The sequence below is a fragment of the Eumetopias jubatus genome, unplaced genomic scaffold, assembly GCF_037043125.1.
Source record: "Eumetopias jubatus isolate StellerSeaLion01/CBP00866 unplaced genomic scaffold, mEumJub1_p1.0 scaffold_13, whole genome shotgun sequence".
Taxonomy (NCBI): Eukaryota; Metazoa; Chordata; class Mammalia; order Carnivora; family Otariidae; genus Eumetopias; species Eumetopias jubatus.
The window spans coordinates 14,485,676-14,504,270 of NW_028274819.1; the positions used below are offsets into that span (position 1 = coordinate 14,485,676).

Consider the following 18,595-nt stretch of genomic DNA (forward strand, 5'->3'; position numbering starts at 1 on the left):
GCATGCTCTCCTATTTAACATCTATCCCTTTTGAAAACTGATCTCAAACACACCTCCTGCATGAGGACTTCTCATACCTCTTGGCCAAAAATAACATTTTCTCATCATTATCAGAGATACTCTTGTACCACCTTTTGGGACTTCCATTTGATTTTGTGCATCTCAGTCTCCCCTCCGCTAGACTGCCCATTTTTCAAGAGACTGAATGTCATGACACCAATATTTGTGTTTGGCATAAGGCATACAACACATATTTGCTCAAGGAATGTCATATGGATAAATGCCAAACTTGAGGAGAACACCTAATCTCTGTTTGTAGAGTCTTAGACATCTGTTTCTCTCATCAATTAGTTCTTTCTTTCCTTAATTTACCTTTTCACTCACATGTAAAATCCAGTCTCAAAGTAAGCCCCCTACAGTATTATGTTATTTTTCAAAGTACATCTAATGATGGCTATTTCATCAAGGCTCTGGCTGGCTCCATAGTAATTAAGAGAGAAATCTATACAAAAAAAACTACCTGTGCCCTACTCAATTAATGTTTCCAAGATTATCCACATTTTCATTTAGACAAGCTTTCACAGAAGGAGAAATAAATTAGTATTTAACTCCACCCTTTTTCCTTATCACATGTAACACCACTGAAGATGTTGTTTCTTGTAATTCACTGATGGTATTTTTAGCTAGTTCATAGGGTTCTATGGAAGTTTAATGGAAATCAATGACCCCCAAAACTTACATTTGTTTTGATTTGTTTCTGATTTTAGTACAATGTTTTTCACAATATGAGATGAACTTATTTATGCCCAGGCTTCAGAGGATGTGCAAACATCTACTAAGTTATTTCTATCAGCAGAAATGTAAAAAAAAGAACTATTCAAACTCTCATCGATATTATTCAACAAATAATTAAAGCATAGTGTCTTCCTTAAGTCAGCAAGCAGGCAGGGCAAGAAAAGAGCGTGCCAGCAATTAGGTGAAGAAAGTGGAATATATAACCTTGGGGTTAGAGGGATTAGATCAAAACTGGCTCTGGAGAACATGCATCCTCAAAAGGGGAATGAAACCCAGAAAGGAGAAAAGGTAAGTGACAAGTAATGAGTGACTGAAATGGAACAGGTAAATTTGAGAAAAAGACAGAGGAGTTACAAGATTAACCAAGATAGAAGGAATAAGCAGGTAATACAGAGAAAATAAAAATCCACCGAGGTTTAAATTTTTAATCAGAAAAAAATAATTGTAACCAAGACATTTTGAAGCGGTAAGACCAGTAATTAGAAATGAAAAGCTGAGCGAGCTCAGTGGGACCAGTTCAGGTCAACAGCCATATACTAAGGTCCTACTAAGGGCAAGGTGCCATGTTAAGAGCTACTGAGACCACCAAGACAATAAAGAAAGGTCCTGCCCTCCAGAAGCCCAGCAAAATGACAAAAACAAAGCTATCACTACACCACAAAATCATGATACATGGCAGACTGAGATGACTGTCAGGAGAGAAGCACCCAGAGATACTAAGGATAAAAGAAAGCTCCTCAGGGAAGGAAGTGACTCATCATGAGCATGCTTGAGCACCTGTGCTGTTCTCATTCATGGAGAAAAGAGAGTTAAATATATACATACAAAAGTCTTGTATTAATAAACAAGAAGTAGATGTTCTCATTTTAATGGAGTTAGGCTGGAAAGAAGGAGTTAGGAAATAAGATGATCAAAACCCCACTTGGTTGTCATGCATTGGTTTCTATTGCTGGATTTGATTTACTGGTGGTTCGTTATAGATTTTTATGCCCACGTTCATGAAAATAATGGTCTTTAGTGTTCATTTTTTGCAGTATTTTTACTGGTTTTGGTACTGAGGTAATATGACCTCATAAAATGAGTTGGGAAATGTTCCTTTTTCATTTGAAGAGAATGTGTGAAATTAGTACTATTCCTTCCTTATATGATTGGTAGAATTCAGTATTGAAGCCATCTGGGCTGGAAGTACCTTTTTACGGATGGTTTAATTCAATTTCTTTAATAGATAAAAACTTTTCAGATTATAGATTTCTTCTTTGGTGAGATTTTGCAGTGTGTGTCTTTCAAGGAATTTGTCTTTTCAATTAAGCTGACAAATTTATGGCATAAAATTATTCATACTGTCCCCTATTAGCCTTTTAATGTCTATAGAATGAGGGATAATGTCTCCTCCCTCATCCTTAATCCTGGCAACATGTCTTCTTTCCTTTTTCTTGGTTAGCTTAGACAGAGATTTACAAATTTTATTATTCTTTTTTTTTTACACAGCTTTTGATTTGATTGATTTTCTGTACTTCTTTTGTGTTTACAATGTAATTATTTTCTTCCTTAATATTTATTATTTTCTTCCTCCAGTTAGGTTTGGATTTTATTCTTCTAATTTTCTAGGATGGAAACTTAGGTTATTGATTTTAAATTTGTTTAAAATGCATACAGTCAGTATTTTAAATTTCCTCAAAACACTGCTTTAGGGGCACCTGGGTGGCTCAGTCGTTAAGCGTCTGCCTTCAGCTCAGGTCATGATCTTGGGGTCCTGGGATCAAGCCCTACATCGGGCTCCCTGCTCAGCGGAGAGTTTTCTTCTCCCTCTTCCCCTGCTCGTGCTCTCTCTCTCTCTGTCAAAGAAATAAATAAAATCTTTAAAAAAAAAAAAGCTCTGCTTTAACTGCCTCCCTCATTTTAATATGATTTATTTTCATTTAGTTCTAAATACTTCTTAAAATTTTCCTAGGGAATTCCACTTTGATCCATGGATTATTTATAAAAGTATTGTTTAATTTTTAAATATAGACTTTTCCAGGTTTCTTTTCTGTTCTTTATTTCTAGTTTAATCCTATGATGGACTAAGAAAGTGCATTGACTGATTCCTATTATTTTAAATTTGTTAAGTTTGCTTTACCACTCAGAATATAGAATACCCGGTGAATGTTCCATGAATATTTACATCTATCAGTTATCTATCTTTCTATTGTCTATCTATCATCTATCTATCTATCTATCATCTATCGGCATTAAAAAAGAGGGAATATTGCCATTTGTGACAACATGGATGGACCTTGAGGACATTATGCTAAGTGAAATAAGTCAGACAGAGAAAGACAAATATTGTATGATCACACTCATATGTGGAATCTAAGAAAGCTGAACTCACGGAAACAGAGAGGAGAACAGTGGGGGTAGGGAAATAGAGAGGGATATTGGCCAAGGGGTACAAACGTTTAGGTAAAACCAACTGAGCCACATAGGTGTTCCTTTTTTAATTTTTTTAAAGGTTTTGTTTATTTATTTGTCAGAGAGAACAAACATCTAGGTAAAAGATGAATAGATTCTGAGGATCCAATGTACAGCATGGTGACTATAGTTAACAATATGGTATTATATATTTAAAGTTGCTAAGGAAGTAGATCTTCAATGTTTCACCCTCCCCCACCCAAAAAATATAATCATGTGAAGTTGATGGATGGGTCACCTGACTTTATTATAGTAATCATTTCTTTTTTTTTTAAGATTTTATTTATTTATTTGAGAAAGAGAGAAAACAAGAGGCAAAGCACAAGCAGAGGCCAGAGGGCAAAAGGAGAGGGAAAAGCAGACTCCCTGCTGAGTGGGGACCCTGATGCAAGCAGCATCAGCTGAATGCAGATGATTAACTGACTGAGTTACCCAGACGCCCCTATGGTAATCATTTCACAATGTATACATGGATCAAGTAATTGCATTGTGTACTTTAAACTGACACAATGTTGTAGGTCAGTTCTATATCAGTAAAGTTAGAGGAAAAAAAAAACTGATGAAATCAAAATCAAGTCTAAGGTTTAGTTAATAGTAATGGATCAAAGTTGGTTTCTGGATATTGAAAAATGCATAATGGCAATGTAAGATATTAACAATGGGGGAAAACAGGAACTATACTACCCTTACAGAAGTTCTGTATGATAAAATTATTCAAAATTTTCTTTATTTCGGAATGCGATCTTGCCATTTGCAACGACGTGGATGGAACTGGAGGGTGTTATGCTGAATGAAATAAGTCAATCAGAGAAAGACATGTATCATATGACCTCACTGATATGAGGAATTCTTAATCTCAGGAACAAACTGAGTGTTACTGGAGTGGTTGGGGGGTGGGAGGGATGGGGTGGCTGGGTGATAGACATTGGGGAGGGTATGCGCTACCGTGAGCGCTGTGAATTGTGCAAGACTGTTGAATCACAGATCTGTACTTCTGAAACAAATAATGCAACATATTTTAAGAAAAAAGAAAAAGAAGAAGATAGCAGGAGAGGAAGAATGAAGGGGAGTAAGTCAGAGGGGGAGACGAACCATGAGAGATGATGGACTCTGAAAAACAAACTGAGGGTTCTAGAGGGGAGGAGGTAGGGGGATGGGTTAGGCTGGTGATGGGTATTAAAGAGGGCACATTCTGCGTGGAGCACTGGGTGTTATGCACAAACAATGAATCAGGGAACACTACATCAAAAACAAATGATGTAATATATGGTGATTAACATAACAATAAAAATTTTTAAAATTTTTATTTTTTTAATTTCAAGTTTTTATTTAAATTCTAGTTAGTCAAAATTTTCAATTTACATCAGATGGAAGTGCTTTAAATGCTATAGCCCAAATGCTTTTTATGCATATTAACTCTGCTGACACCATCTCAAAATCCCACAAAATTAACTACATTTCCAAATCCATTTTTGTATGGTAGAATTTGTCTTTGACCAGCAGGTACTTGTAATCCATAAATCCTATTTCTGTCATCCATAAATGATACCAATGGAACAATTACTCTGTGGGATACTTTCCTATCTCCCTCATCCACATCTAACTGTTCCTACTTTTTAAGTAAAGATGTTTAGCTATGACGTTTGGCACCAGTTTTTTCTCATAGCATTTTTCACCTCTGAATTTCTCAGAGGGTGGACTAAGGGATTGAACATAGGAGCAATGGTGGTGTAAAATAGAGTAAATACTTCGTACTCAGGGAAAGTGGTTGGAGGTGGAAGGTAGGCTAAGATTGAAGACCCAAATAATAAAACCATCACAGTGATATGAGACCCACAGGTAGAGAAGGTAACCACTCACTAAGGTAACCAGTCTTGAATTAGCAACTACAAGGACACCAGCAAAGTCGGTATCATCCAGGCAACTTTCAGCAAAGGGAAGATACCATAAAAGTAGTGATCAATTTTATTAGGACCACAAAAGGGCAACTGGATTGCCATAGGGAACTGAGTTAAGGAGTGGACAGCCCCACCAGCCCACACAGCTAAGATAGGAGATTGCACTTTGTCCTATTTGTGATAAGTACGTGGTGAAGTTTGTAGATGGCAACGTGGGGATCAAAGGCCAAGATGGTAAGGTTAGAGACCTCCGTGCTTCTAGAGAAGTGTATGGTAAGGACCTGTCACATGCAATTACCATAGGAGATGGCTTTTCTTCCCACTAGCAGGTCCCTGATTAGTTTGGGTGTCATACAAGAGGTGTAGCATAGGTCCATAAAGGATAAGTGACTGAAGAAATAGTACATCAGTTGGTGAAAAAGAGGGCTGCATGAATTGCAATGAGCACTGGATGTTATATGCAAACAATGAATCATGGAACATTTCATCAAAAACTAGTGAAGTACTGTATGGTGACTAAGATAACATTAAAAAAAAAAAAAAAGGAGATAAGTTTTCCTACCAACAGGGCAACATAACAGAGTAAGAAGAGAACAGGACAAAATATTTGTATATCATAATTGTAAAACAATCTTAAAAGGATGAATTCTGAGACATTCTTCTGTTTCTGCATATATTTCAGTTTGCAAATATCTGAAAAGAAAGAAAACATTAATTTGTGTAAAAAATTAGCAACACGATAATAAAATAAAGTTTGCCAAAAAAATGGTTGGGCATTATTGAAAATTAATATAAACTATTCCCATTATGTAGAATTAACTTTCCTTTTTATTATGTACTATATTTTACAAATCAGTTGTGAATTCTAATGTGAAATGGATATAATAATATACTTTTTCAACTTTACTATCAATAAGACAAATGATTATTTAAAAATGTTAGATTATCTTAAAGCAAACAAATATAACTTCTAGTTATATTATTTAGGTAACACAAGTTTAATTTACAAAAGTTTAAAAAAAAGCAAAATCTTTTGCACATTTTTAAATATGTGCTTAGGGTCAAAATATAGAATTGCCCAAGCGTCTTTGAGTTGATCATATTTTATGGCTTTTTTCTAGAAATTTCATGTTTTATATACAATCTAGACAATAAAAGTCAATAAAAGAAGATGATACAAGATTGTAGCTTTAAATGTGGCAAGGATGTCCACTATCACCACTGCTATTCAACATAGTATTAGAAGTCCTAGCCACAGCAATCAGACAACAAAAAGAAATCAAAGGCATCCAAATCAGCAAAGAGGAAGTCAAACTCTCACTGTTGGCAGATGATATGATACTTTATGTGGAAAACCCAAAAGACTCCACCCAAAAACTGCTAGAACTCATACACAAATTCAGTAAAGTGGCAGGATATAAAATCAATGCACAGAAATCAGTGGTATTCCTATACACCAACAAGATAGAAGAGAGAGAAATTAAGGAGTCAATCCCATTAACAATTGCACCCAAAACCATAAGATACCTAGGAATAAATCTAACCAAAGAGGCAAAGGATTTGTACGCAGAAAACTATAAAATACTCATGAAAGAAATTGAGGAAGACACAAAGAAATGGAGAAAACTTCCATGCTCATGGATTGGAAGAACAAATATTGTGAAGATGTCAATGCTACCTAGACCAATCTACACATTCAATGCAATCCCCATCAAAATACCATCCGCTTTTTTCAAAGAAATGGAACAAATAATCCTAAAATTTCTATGGAACCAGAAAAGACCCCGAACAGCCAGAGGAATGTTGAAAAAGAAAAGCAAAGCTGGAGGCATCCCAATTCCGGACTTCAAGCTTTATTACAAAGCTGTCATCATCAAGACAGTATGGTACTGGCACTAAAACAGACACATTGATCAATGGAACAAAATAGAGAGCCCAGAAATGGACCCTCAACTCTATGGTCAACTAATCTTGGATAAAGCAGGAAAGAATGTCCAATGGAAAAAAGACAGTCTCTTCAACAAATGGTGTTGGGAAAATTGGACAGCCACATGCAGAAGAATGAAACTGGACCATTTCCTTACACCACACACAAAAATAGACTCCAAATGGTTGAAAGACCTCAATGTGAGACAGGAGTCCATCAAAATCCTAAAGGAGAACACAGGCAGCAACCTCTTCGACCTCAACCACAGCAACTTCTTCCTAGAAACATCGCCAAAGGTAAGAGAAGCAAGGGCAAAAATGAACTATTGGGATTTCATCAAGATAAAAAGCTTTTTGCACAGCAAAAGAAACAGGCAACAAAACCAAAAGACAAGTGACAGAATGGGAGAAGATATTTGCAAATGACATATCAGATAAAGGGCTAGTATCCAAAATCTATAAAGAATTTCACCAACTCAACACCCAAAGAACAGATAATCCAATCAAGGAATGGGCAGAAGACATGAACAGACATTTTTCCAAAGAAGACATCCCAATGGCCAACAGACACATGAAAAAGTGCTCAACATCACTCGGCATCAGGGAAATCCAAATCAAAACCTCAATGAGATACCACCTCACACCCGTCAGAATGGCTAAAATTAACAAGTCAGGAAACGGCAGATGTTGGTGGGGATGCAGAGAAAGGGGAACCCTCCTACACTGTTGGTGGGAATGCAAGCTGGTGCAACCCCTCTGGAAAACAGTATGGAGATTCCTCAAAAAGTTGAAAATAGAGCTACCACATGATCCAGCAATTACACTACTGGGTATTTACCCCAAAGATACAAATGTAGGGATCTGAAGGGGTACGAGCATCCTGATGTTTATAACAGCAATGTCCCAATAGCCAAACTGTGGAAAGAGTCAAGATGTCCATCGACAGATGAATGGATAAAGAAGAAGTGGTATATATATACAATGGAATATTATGTAGCCATCAAAAGGAATGAGATCTTGCCATTTGCAATGACGTGGATGGAACTGGCGGGTGTTATGCTGAGTGACATAAGTCAATCAGAGAAAGACATGTATCATATGACCTCACTGATATGAGGAATTCCTAATCTCAGGCAACAAACTGAGTGTTGCTGGAGTGGTGGGGGGTGGGAGGGATGGGGTGGCTGGGTGATAGACATTGGGGAGGGTATGTGCTATGGTAAGCGCTGTGAATTGTGCAAGACTGTTGAATCACAGATCTGTACCTCTGAAACAAATAATGCAATATATGTTAAGAAAATAAAAAGAAGATAGCAGGAGGGGAAGATGTAGGGGGGTAAATCGGAGGGGGAGACAAACCATGAGAGACAATGGACTCTGAAAAACAAACTGAGGGTTCTAGAGGGGAGAGGGGGTGGGCAGATGGGTTAGCCTGGTGATGGGTATTAAAGAGGGCACGTTCTGCGTGGAGCACTGGGTGTTATGCACAAACAATGAATCATGGAACACTACATCACAAACTAATGATGTAATGCATGGTGATTAACATAACAATAAAAAAATTTTTTAAAAGATTGTAGCTTTAAGAGAGTTTTGTTGTCAGCACTCAGTGACTATTTGTTACATTAATGAATGGATGAAAAATTCACAAATTTGTATGTTTTGTACCATCTTGACACATTAGGAAATAGAGTATAGACTAGAGAGAATGCACTCTGGGAACAGTTTTATCCAGTGGACAAATTGATACCCAGTGTGAATGCAAACATTTTCAACCTTAGCTGAAATGTAGCTCCAGATGACTTTAAAAAAAAAGAGAGATTTTATTTATTTGACAGAGAGAGACACAGCAAGAGAGGGAACACAAGCAGGAAGAGTGGGAGAGGGAGAAGCAGGCTTCCCGCGGAACAGGGAGCACGATGCGGGGCTTGATCTCAGGACCTTGGGACTATGACCTGAGCCAAAGGCAGATGCTTAATGACTGGGCCACCCAGGCACCACTCCAGATGACTTTAAAAAGCAGATGGCTTTTAGAGCAAAGTTTATTAGAAGCCATCAGATCCCAGGATTCACAATTTCAAAACCAATGCCTTTAACATCATTTTAGCTGGTGAATAGGTCATTTGTATAGCATTTAAAAATGGCCCGTACTCCGAGAAACCAATTCTACTCTAAGTTATTATAAAACTCTAATTTCATCAAGGAAAAAAGAAACTCAACTTGTTCAGACTATGACTTGAATTGCTATAAGGCTTCCTACCCCTTACTGTTAACAAAGCAAAAATTATTATCAGGCTCCTAGTGTTCAACAGTGAACAGTACATAAATAGAGGTGAATAAATTTGGGGGTCATTGATCAGTCTTCTCCTCACCTTATTATATCCAATGCTGTTTCTTTGTTTACTTTATACATAGATTTATTTACCCAAAACCAATTAGTTTAAGGTAACTCTTAAATAAGTAGGTTGGTGAACAACTTAAATGCAATATCATGGGACATATCTAAACCCTTAATTTTCAGTAAATGAGACACAGATCAAGGCAATCTAAATAATTCCTGGTCATAAAAAAGTAAGGCCCTGTGGTTATTGCAGGACAGATACACTGATTCCTACTCAGTCTAGGGCTGCATCCCATGTTTGAGAGAAGAGCAAAATGGGGTGTCCTGGAGACCAGCAGGGAGGGGAAACATTTTGAATCTTCATCCCAACAGAACAAGTATGCAAGGTGACTGACTACCAAACACCCAATCTGTCTTGGAGAATATTTGAGGAGATATACTTTGCAGTTAATATAGGTATATAGCCCAGCATTCTTGATTCCAAATCCTTTTGAAATAATTTTCCATTAGTTTTAGCAAAATGTGCATTCTTTAAGGTAGGACAGAATAAGAATTTTTGTTTGTTTGTTTCAAGTCTTGATTTAAATTCTAGTTAGTTAACACATAGTATAATATTGCTTTCAGGGGTAGAATTTAGTGATTCATCACTTACATACAACACCCAGTGTTCATCACAAGCGCTCTCCTTGTACCCATTACCTATTTGGTCCACCCCCCGCCCACCTCCCCTCCAGCAACCCTCGGTTTATTCTCTGTAGTTAAGAGTCTCTTATGGTTTGCCTTCCTCTCTTTTAGAACTGAAAAAAATTGAAGGGAGAAGTCAGTTACTGACCATAAACTATGTTCTTTTTAAAAAGCAGATCTCCCTCCCATTTCTGCTTCTCTGTCTTGTTCCATTAATGTGGGGTTTAGGGGACTGCAACCACGATCTTGTCCTACACCAACTGCCAGGTGACACCCATAGGCAGTGACCCAAGATCTAAAATGCTTAAGCTAAAAAGTTGATTTGTGAAAATATGAACTATGAAGTTTATCTCTCCCTTTTTCACTTACAAATATATCTATAGAGGCTCTGAGTGCTCTAAGGATTGCTTTTCACAAATTAGAGAAAGAAAACTAGAAACAGGGATATGTGAGATATTATTAAACATGAAAGAACATTCATTTCTGTTCTTTCTTATCAAGTCTTAAATATCAGAAATGTGCCTGAAGGTTGAAGCCTATTATTATTGAAAAGCTGTATTTCCCGTTCCTCTTTTAAAGCTGCTATATCTGAAAGGGTATGCAGAGAAGCAGATTATATATTTACAAATAACATACATTTATAAAAATATGTGTGACAAATATGTGATATATGAATATATATGTGTAAAAAAGACATTCTATATAGGGTTCAGAGCGGCATGTGAGGTTGCATTAATATTCCTGAACCTTCATGAGCAGTCAAATATATCATAAAGGCTGAGTGACATATGATACAAAACAGGACCCCAATATTTATTAAATATAAAAAGCTGAGGGAAATAATAGAATGGAGCCACATATCTTAATTTTATAATCATTGAATTGGCAATATTAATCAGAATCATGTCAAATCTAGAGAGAGGTATATTTGAAGAGTATTGAAGGAAACTATCATATTAATAACATACCTCAGGACTCATAGCATCAATGAAGTGGTCATTAAAAATTGAGAACAAAATATTCTGCAGTAACATGAAAAAAAAACACAGAATGTATATGATGAGGAATATTTATTTTTGCCTAAAATATACCACAATATCACATAGTACCATGAGTTAATTTGCTTAAAATATTCCATAACATCGCACAGCACCCTATAAATTAATTCTTTTATTTTTTTGCAGATAAATCTTTTCACACTTTCCCTTCTCCTCATTCATGATCATGAAGCTGAATAATATGAATACATTTTTCTGCTGGGGTTGATCCAGGATCCTGTTAGGAAGAAAACAGTGTTTGTCACTTTCTTGAGCTTCTATTTGGGGATGTTGTTGAGTAACTTTTTAACGATTGCTACTATCAAGACCAGCCGGGCACTCGGGGGTCCAATGTACTTCTTCCTTTTCCACCTATCCTAACCTGACACCTGTTTCTGTACTTCCATAGTCCCTAGAATGATTGTGGATGCACTTTTGAAGAAAACCACTATCTCTTTCAATGAGTGCATGAGACAAGCAAGGCTTTTCATCCCATTTCTTTGGCTGCCTGGGGTTCTTCATCCTTAGCCTCATGGCCGCTGACCGCTATGTGGCCATCTGTCAGCCCCTGCGCTACACACCATCATGAGTCGACAGGTCTGTGCGGAGCTGGTGGCTATGGTGTGGGTGAGGTCCTGTGTGCATTCTTTAGCTCATATGTTTCTGGCCTTGAGTATAGCTTTCTGCGGTCCCAATGTGATCGATGACTAGTTTTGTGACTTGCAGCCCTTGTTGAAACTTGCCTGAGCAGACACCCATGTGATCAACTTACTCCTAGTGTCCAAAAGTGGGGCCATTCGCCCACTGAGTTCTGTCCTGCTGATGTTACCATCTTGCATTCACTAAACACCACAGCGCTGAAGGGAGGAGAAAAGCCCTCTCCTACATCATTGTGATCTTCTTGTTCTTTGGGCCTTGAATACTCATATACACACATCCTTCAACCACCTGCCCCCTGGATAAGACGATAGCTGTGTTTTATACACTTGGAACACCTTTGTTCAACCCTCTGATTGACACTCCGAGGAATGCAGAACTGAAAGTACCATAGGAAATTATGGAGCAAGAGGTGGATTTCAGATGACTAAAGATGAAAGGAAGTTTCAAATCATTCTTCATAGTTTGGATTTACCTAGAAGTCCATAAAGAATATAATCTTTTTAATGTGGAGATAATAGAATCCTGTCTTTGGACATGAGCACTACTTCCTTCAGGAAAATGAGCAATATGAACACACACACTGGTTGGTGTGAAGTCACTTTTATGTAGAGGAATAGACAGCATAAGGTACAAACAGGTGCATGAGGTCTGTATCCTTAGATGTTCTTCACCATTCTGTCTCTGCCTGTCTTGTCTGCCCAGTCACTGGTGTTTTGATCTAGTGCTTGCCCTGTCCCTCTTCATGTGGACTCCTGGTGTTCTCTGTTGCTCTGTACCACCCTGAATGTTTGCACCCACAGACTGCAGGCTTTCCCTCTTCCAGTTTCCCTTATGAGGCACTTCCATGTCATCATAACTGACCATGAACCTTCAGCTTAGTTGTTCTTCCTGACTTGATAGAAAGTATCAGATTCGAATAATTATAGGAGCTTCATGTTGTAAAGGACAATATGTAATCTGACAATCACCCCTACAATTCTTGGGGTTATATTCTGAAATCCCCTTTTTTAAAGCTTTATTTATTTATTTCATAGAGACAGAGAGAGAAAGACGGAGATCACATGAGTGGGGGAAGAGGCAGAGGGAGAATCTCAAGCAGACTCCCACTGATCATGGAGCCCGAGATGAGGATCCCATAACCCTGAGATCATGACTTTACCTGAAATCAAGAGTCAGACACTCAACTGACTGAGACACCCAGGCGTCCCTATATTCTGAAATCTTATATGTTTACCTACATTCTTCTAGAACAGTAACAGAACTTGGTGAGAAAATTCATGTTTCTGAGGTTGTTCTTTGATATTAAGAAGGCTTTAGTGGCTGGGTTTATATGCCTATTAGTATTCTTTTAGTAAAATCTACTTTATGCTCCTATCTTAATCCCTTCTAATTTCGGGGGTGTTAGGTTTCTTTTGAATCATACCAATTATAGTGATTTGTCTATAACATTATTATAATTATAACACAGATGACCCAAATTAAAGATGATATATTTATGTGGCAGAAGTAGAGAGTGTAAGCAGTAGATAATAGTGAGTTTTAAAATATTAAATACTAAAACAATAAATGAGATACCCCAAAAGCTGATATTTAGGCTTTGAAACAGTAATATTTACATCAGAGACATGGATTATGAATTCCTTTTCTTGATAAGGAAAAACTGGTCATAGTAAAAAAAAAATCACTGGTTGGCAGAGACTCAGGGATAAAGGAGAAGGGGTGAATAGGTGGAGCATGGGACATTTTTGGGAAGGGAAACTATTCTGTATGATACTGTAATGATGGATACATGACATAATGTATATATCAAAATCCATAAAACTCGACAACACCAAGAGTAAATACTAATGTAAGCTACAGACTTCAGGAATACTGTACCAATATTAGTTCAGCAGTGGTAACAAATGTACCACCCACTACAAGATGTCAGAAAACAGAAATTGTGAGGGGCAGAGTGTATATTTGGGAAATCACTGTACTTTTTGTGTAATGTTTCTGCAAACCAAATCTGTGTTAAAAAATAAAATCTATTTAAAAAACATACTCATGAGAATGTGCCATTCTGCCATTACATTTCTTTAAAATATTTTATTTGAATTTTTATACAAATTTATTATATAAGCCACATATTGATGCCCCGAAATCCTTTGCAGTTTAATCTCATTAGTGAATATAAAATATTATATTATCTGCGTATAACTTCTTAAAAATTAAGATATTCTAACATTGCAAGCATGAATTTTAATTCTGTTACACCTCATGAAGAATTTGCAACAGAGGGAATTTGCTACATTTAATACTTTTAAGTTTATATGCTTTTTTCTTTTCTGTTTATGTTTTCTTTCTTATAATATGCAAACTGTGTTAACATTTTCACATCAATAAACACAAATGTGGATATAATTTTTGCAAATAGTTGTGTAATAAAAATGACTGGCATCTAAAATGTTCTTGTCACAGGAAAATAATTTGCAAGTATGTGTGGTGATGGTTGTTAGCTAGACTTACTGCAGTGACTATTTTGCAATACATTATGTTGTATACAAGAAGCTAATATACTGTTATACATCATTTATATCAATTAAAAAAAAGACAATGCTCTCAACTTCTTAAACATGAAAGCCACAGTAATAAACCCAAAGTGATTTCTATGGAAATTGTTGGTTTGATAGAATTCTAAAGTCTCCTTAACTTGGAATGTGTGTCTAGATTTGCAGCAGAAAACATCATTAGCCCTAGGTCAATATTGTTTGCAAATAATAATTTTGATCACTAATGTTCTAAAGGAGAAATTCATATTATTAAGAAAGCATGATAATGAAAAAAATTAATAACCCCTATATAGAAGAGGCCTTTAAAATGAATCTGCTGTTTAACTATCTGAAATTCTATTTCATTTTTAGAGGCAGCTTTCTTTGGTCCAGCTAAGTAATTAAACAGTATGGAACTTGCCTAGGAGAAAAGTTTTAATCTGGCAACAGTTTTGTTTCTTTGTAAATAACCACTGAGACTATCTGTCTACTTCCTCTCTGCTCTAACAGCTCTGGTTAATTTCACCTTCCTCATTACTTTTTTCTGCTCTTTCTACCTATTTATATGGTGCCTCCAGACTGATCGTAACTCTTGCATTTTACTTAGATATTCGAAAACGCTTTCCATATTTTTACCATCTTCATTTAAAAAAAATCCTGTTATGTAGCATCTTCTCTATAATGATATTTGCTGTGTTTCTTAAGGGAACTTTAAATCCTATCAAGCATGCAAAAAAGGTCTTTCTTAAACTGTTTCTGTAGAAAATCTTTTTCAGATGTCTCTTCTTTATTCTACTTACATATTTTGATATATCTATCATGACATAGTGTATGTTTTTAATTAATAAACTTTATTTTTAAAGCAGTTTTAGGTTCATAGTAAAACTGAGCAATAAGGACAAATATTTTCCACATAATCCCTGTCCCCACATACAGATAACCTCTCCCAACAGAGTGATACATCTGTTACTATCAAAGGAACCTACTCACACATCATTATCTCCCCAAATATACTTTTCATTTAGGCTTCACACTTGATGTACTACATTTTACGGGTTTTGACATGTATAAGGGCATGTATCCACAACCTTAGTAACATACAGATGTGCTTCCTGCTCTAAAAATCCTCTGTGCTCTGCCTATTCATTCTACTCTCCACACTAACCTTTGGCAAACACTGATGTCAATGTCTCCATTGTTTTGCCTTTTCCAGGATTCATATAGTTCCAATCACATAATATGTAGCCTTTTCAGATTGGCTTCTTTCACTTAGTAATATACATTTAAATTTCCTGTATATCATCTTGTTTCTTGATAGCTCATTTCTTTTTAGCGCTGAATAATATAGTCCATTTTCCAGATAAATCACAATTTATTTATCTATTCACCTGTGGAGGGACATCTTGGTTGTTTCAGAGGTTTGGCAATTATAAATAAAACAGCTATAACCATCTATATGCAGCCAAAATGTGCTTGCAAAATGTACTTTAGTTTGCTTTTGTTGGTAGACCATGTCTTAATCTGTCTTTTGCTAGGCTTTTTTTTTTCTCCTTATACCAGACAAAGTTTTCAATTCTGAATCCAATAACTTTGCACTTACTTATCAATTGAAGGCAGGTAGGGGTTTGTCAACCTTTACATTTTATTATTCAGTCCCTTAGGTTTTATGGGAAACGTTTTATATTCTGGTTAATAGGTGCAATAACAAATAATTATGTTTTTAGCATCCTCAATTATTAACTCTTGCTCTGCCTTAATTAGGTATTACTATTATTTTTAATATGAATTCAGAAGAATTGATTACCAGGAGTCACTTTAAAACAAGTTCTACTATACTGATTTCTTCGTTACACAACTGATTTCTAAACGCCACTAGAGGAAGTATAAATGAATGTTTTATCATAAAGGTACTCGTGATGATTTAAAGTCATTATTTTAATTTAGATTTCAACTGCAACACTAGTACAGAATGTATATCACTATGATGACTGGCATATAAGCCCAGGATTTTTAATAGAATTATCATTAAAATTATTTTGCCTTTAAAATTCACTGACTGAATAGTGTTGCCTTATTTGCTTTGGCCCAGAGAGATTTTTCTGCAGGTAATCATATCCACATCTCCTTAATACTCCACAAAATTGAGTTTTTAATTAATCCTGGTATGTAGGAATTAGGATTCATTTAGCTATTCCTTTAAATTCCTTTCTAATTCTTCTTTCTTTCATGCATTCTGTTCATGATAGCAATAGAATATAAAGACTATCAAATAATTCTTAGCTCATTTAGTTACATCAAGCCCATTTTTTTAATAAAGTTGCTTAGCCATATGTTTCCTCAAACTAATTGCATGCTTCCTTTGAAAATAATGTTTGACACCAAACTTTCCTCATGGCATTTTTTCATCTCTGTATTTCTCAGTGTATAGATTAAGGGATTGAACATAGGAGCAATGATGGTATAAAATAGAGCAAATACTTTGTCCTCAGGGAAAGTGGCTGGAGGTCGAAGGTAAACAAAGATTGAAGGCCCAAAAAATAAGATGACCCCAGTGATATGAGACCCACAGGTGGAGAGGGCTTTGTGTTTTCCCTCAGCTGAGTGATGTCTTAGACTAAACAATATAATGACATAAGAAACAAACAAGACAACAAAGGTAACTAAGGCGACCATACCTGAATTGGCAACCACAAGGACCCCAGTGATGTAGGTATCAGTGGAGGCAACTTTGAGCAAAAGGAAGATATCACAAAGGTAGTGATCGATTTCATTAGGACCACAAAATGGCAATTGGATTGTCATCAGTAATTGAGGAAAAGAATGGAAAGCCCCATCAGTCCAAGCAGCTAAGACCAGGAGATTGCACCTGGTCCCGTTCATGATAAGCATGTAGTGGAGAGGTCTGCAGATGGCAGCATAGCGATCAAGGCCATGGCAGTAAGAATGAAGATCTCAATGCCTCCAAAGAAGTGCATTGTAAAGATCTGTAACATGCAATTACCATAGGAGATAGTTTTTGTCCCCCCAGTAGGTCACCAATTAATTTGGGTGTAATGCTAGAGGTATAGCAGATGTGCATAGAGGATCAGTGGCTGAGGAAATAGTACACGGGTTGATGAAACAGAGGGCTGCATCGAATGGAGACAAGGATCAGAAGGTGTCCTGCCAACAGGGCAACATAACAGAATAAAAAGAGCACAAAGCAAAATATGTGTATGCTCTGGTCATACCAAAGTCCTAGAAGTATGAATTCTGAGATGTTTCTCTGCCTCTCCATATACTTGAGTTTGCTGTATGTTACACACAAATGAGTTATGTATCTGAAGGAAATAAACAGAAATTTGGTGAAAATGTAACAGTATGAACACAATGATATAAATTTACTAAGAGTAGATTGACATGAATATCGTATTAATATAATTATTCTTAATTTCTTAAATTAAGCTGTTTTATCTTGTTCTATTACCTTTGATTCTATAAAAGTGTTGTGTAATAATTCTTTAAGGGAATAATGGAAATGATTATTTATGTTACTCAATTTTACTGATAATGATTTTTAAATATTTAAATGGTTTGTTCTGGAAATTAAAGACCATTCATTATTATTAATTATATTATTTAGATAAGAAAGAAGATTTATAAAAATTGTCCCAAGTCAAAAAATGTTTTGTTGCATATATCTTAAATGTGTACCTAATGCATGAGGTCAACATTGCTATTTTCACCATTTTCTGATCAAATTCCATGAAATACTGGGACTGAAACCTCAGGAAATGCATATGTACCAGCCTGAACTGCTAAAGGTTAATATGTATAAAGCACACTCTTTTTCTGCTATGTGATCAAACATTGCCAATTGGTCATACCAAACCAATGGAATCACTGTTATTTTAAAAAGCAAAGAATGGGGAAAAGTATACAGCAAAATAAAGAATGTCTATTCATGACTGCAATTGTGGAAAATAATTAGCAATCTCATTCATTTCTCCTATTTACATTTCATGTGTTAAAGAGAATTTAAAAATGTAAATACTGTCATTGAAGTTTGTGATGACAATCATTAAAGGACAGATAAAATCATTAATTGGCCCAAATATGTTCAAATCATGCATATGTCATGGCTCTTGCCAAAAATTTCACATTTTATATACAATCTAAGGACCTAAAATCAGTAAAGGGATGATACAGAAGATAACGTTAGTCAAACTTAGTGGTCGGGTAGCACTCAGGGATATTTGTTGACACAAAATAAATGAAACATTCATGTATTTG

The 18,595-nt window shown here is 36.0% G+C and overlaps 3 pseudogenes; 1 reads left to right on the forward strand and 2 right to left on the reverse strand.

Moving 5' to 3' along the window:
• Nucleotides 1–4,880: 4,880 nt before the first annotated feature.
• Nucleotides 4,881–5,817, reverse strand: LOC114215193 (olfactory receptor 4P4-like; annotated as a pseudogene).
• A 5,528-nt stretch (nt 5,818–11,345) lies between these two features.
• LOC114215240 (olfactory receptor 4C16-like) lies at nt 11,346–12,220 on the forward strand (annotated as a pseudogene).
• A 4,445-nt stretch (nt 12,221–16,665) lies between these two features.
• Nucleotides 16,666–17,600, reverse strand: LOC114215380 (olfactory receptor 4P4-like; annotated as a pseudogene).
• Between the last annotated feature and the right edge of the window lie 995 nt (nt 17,601–18,595).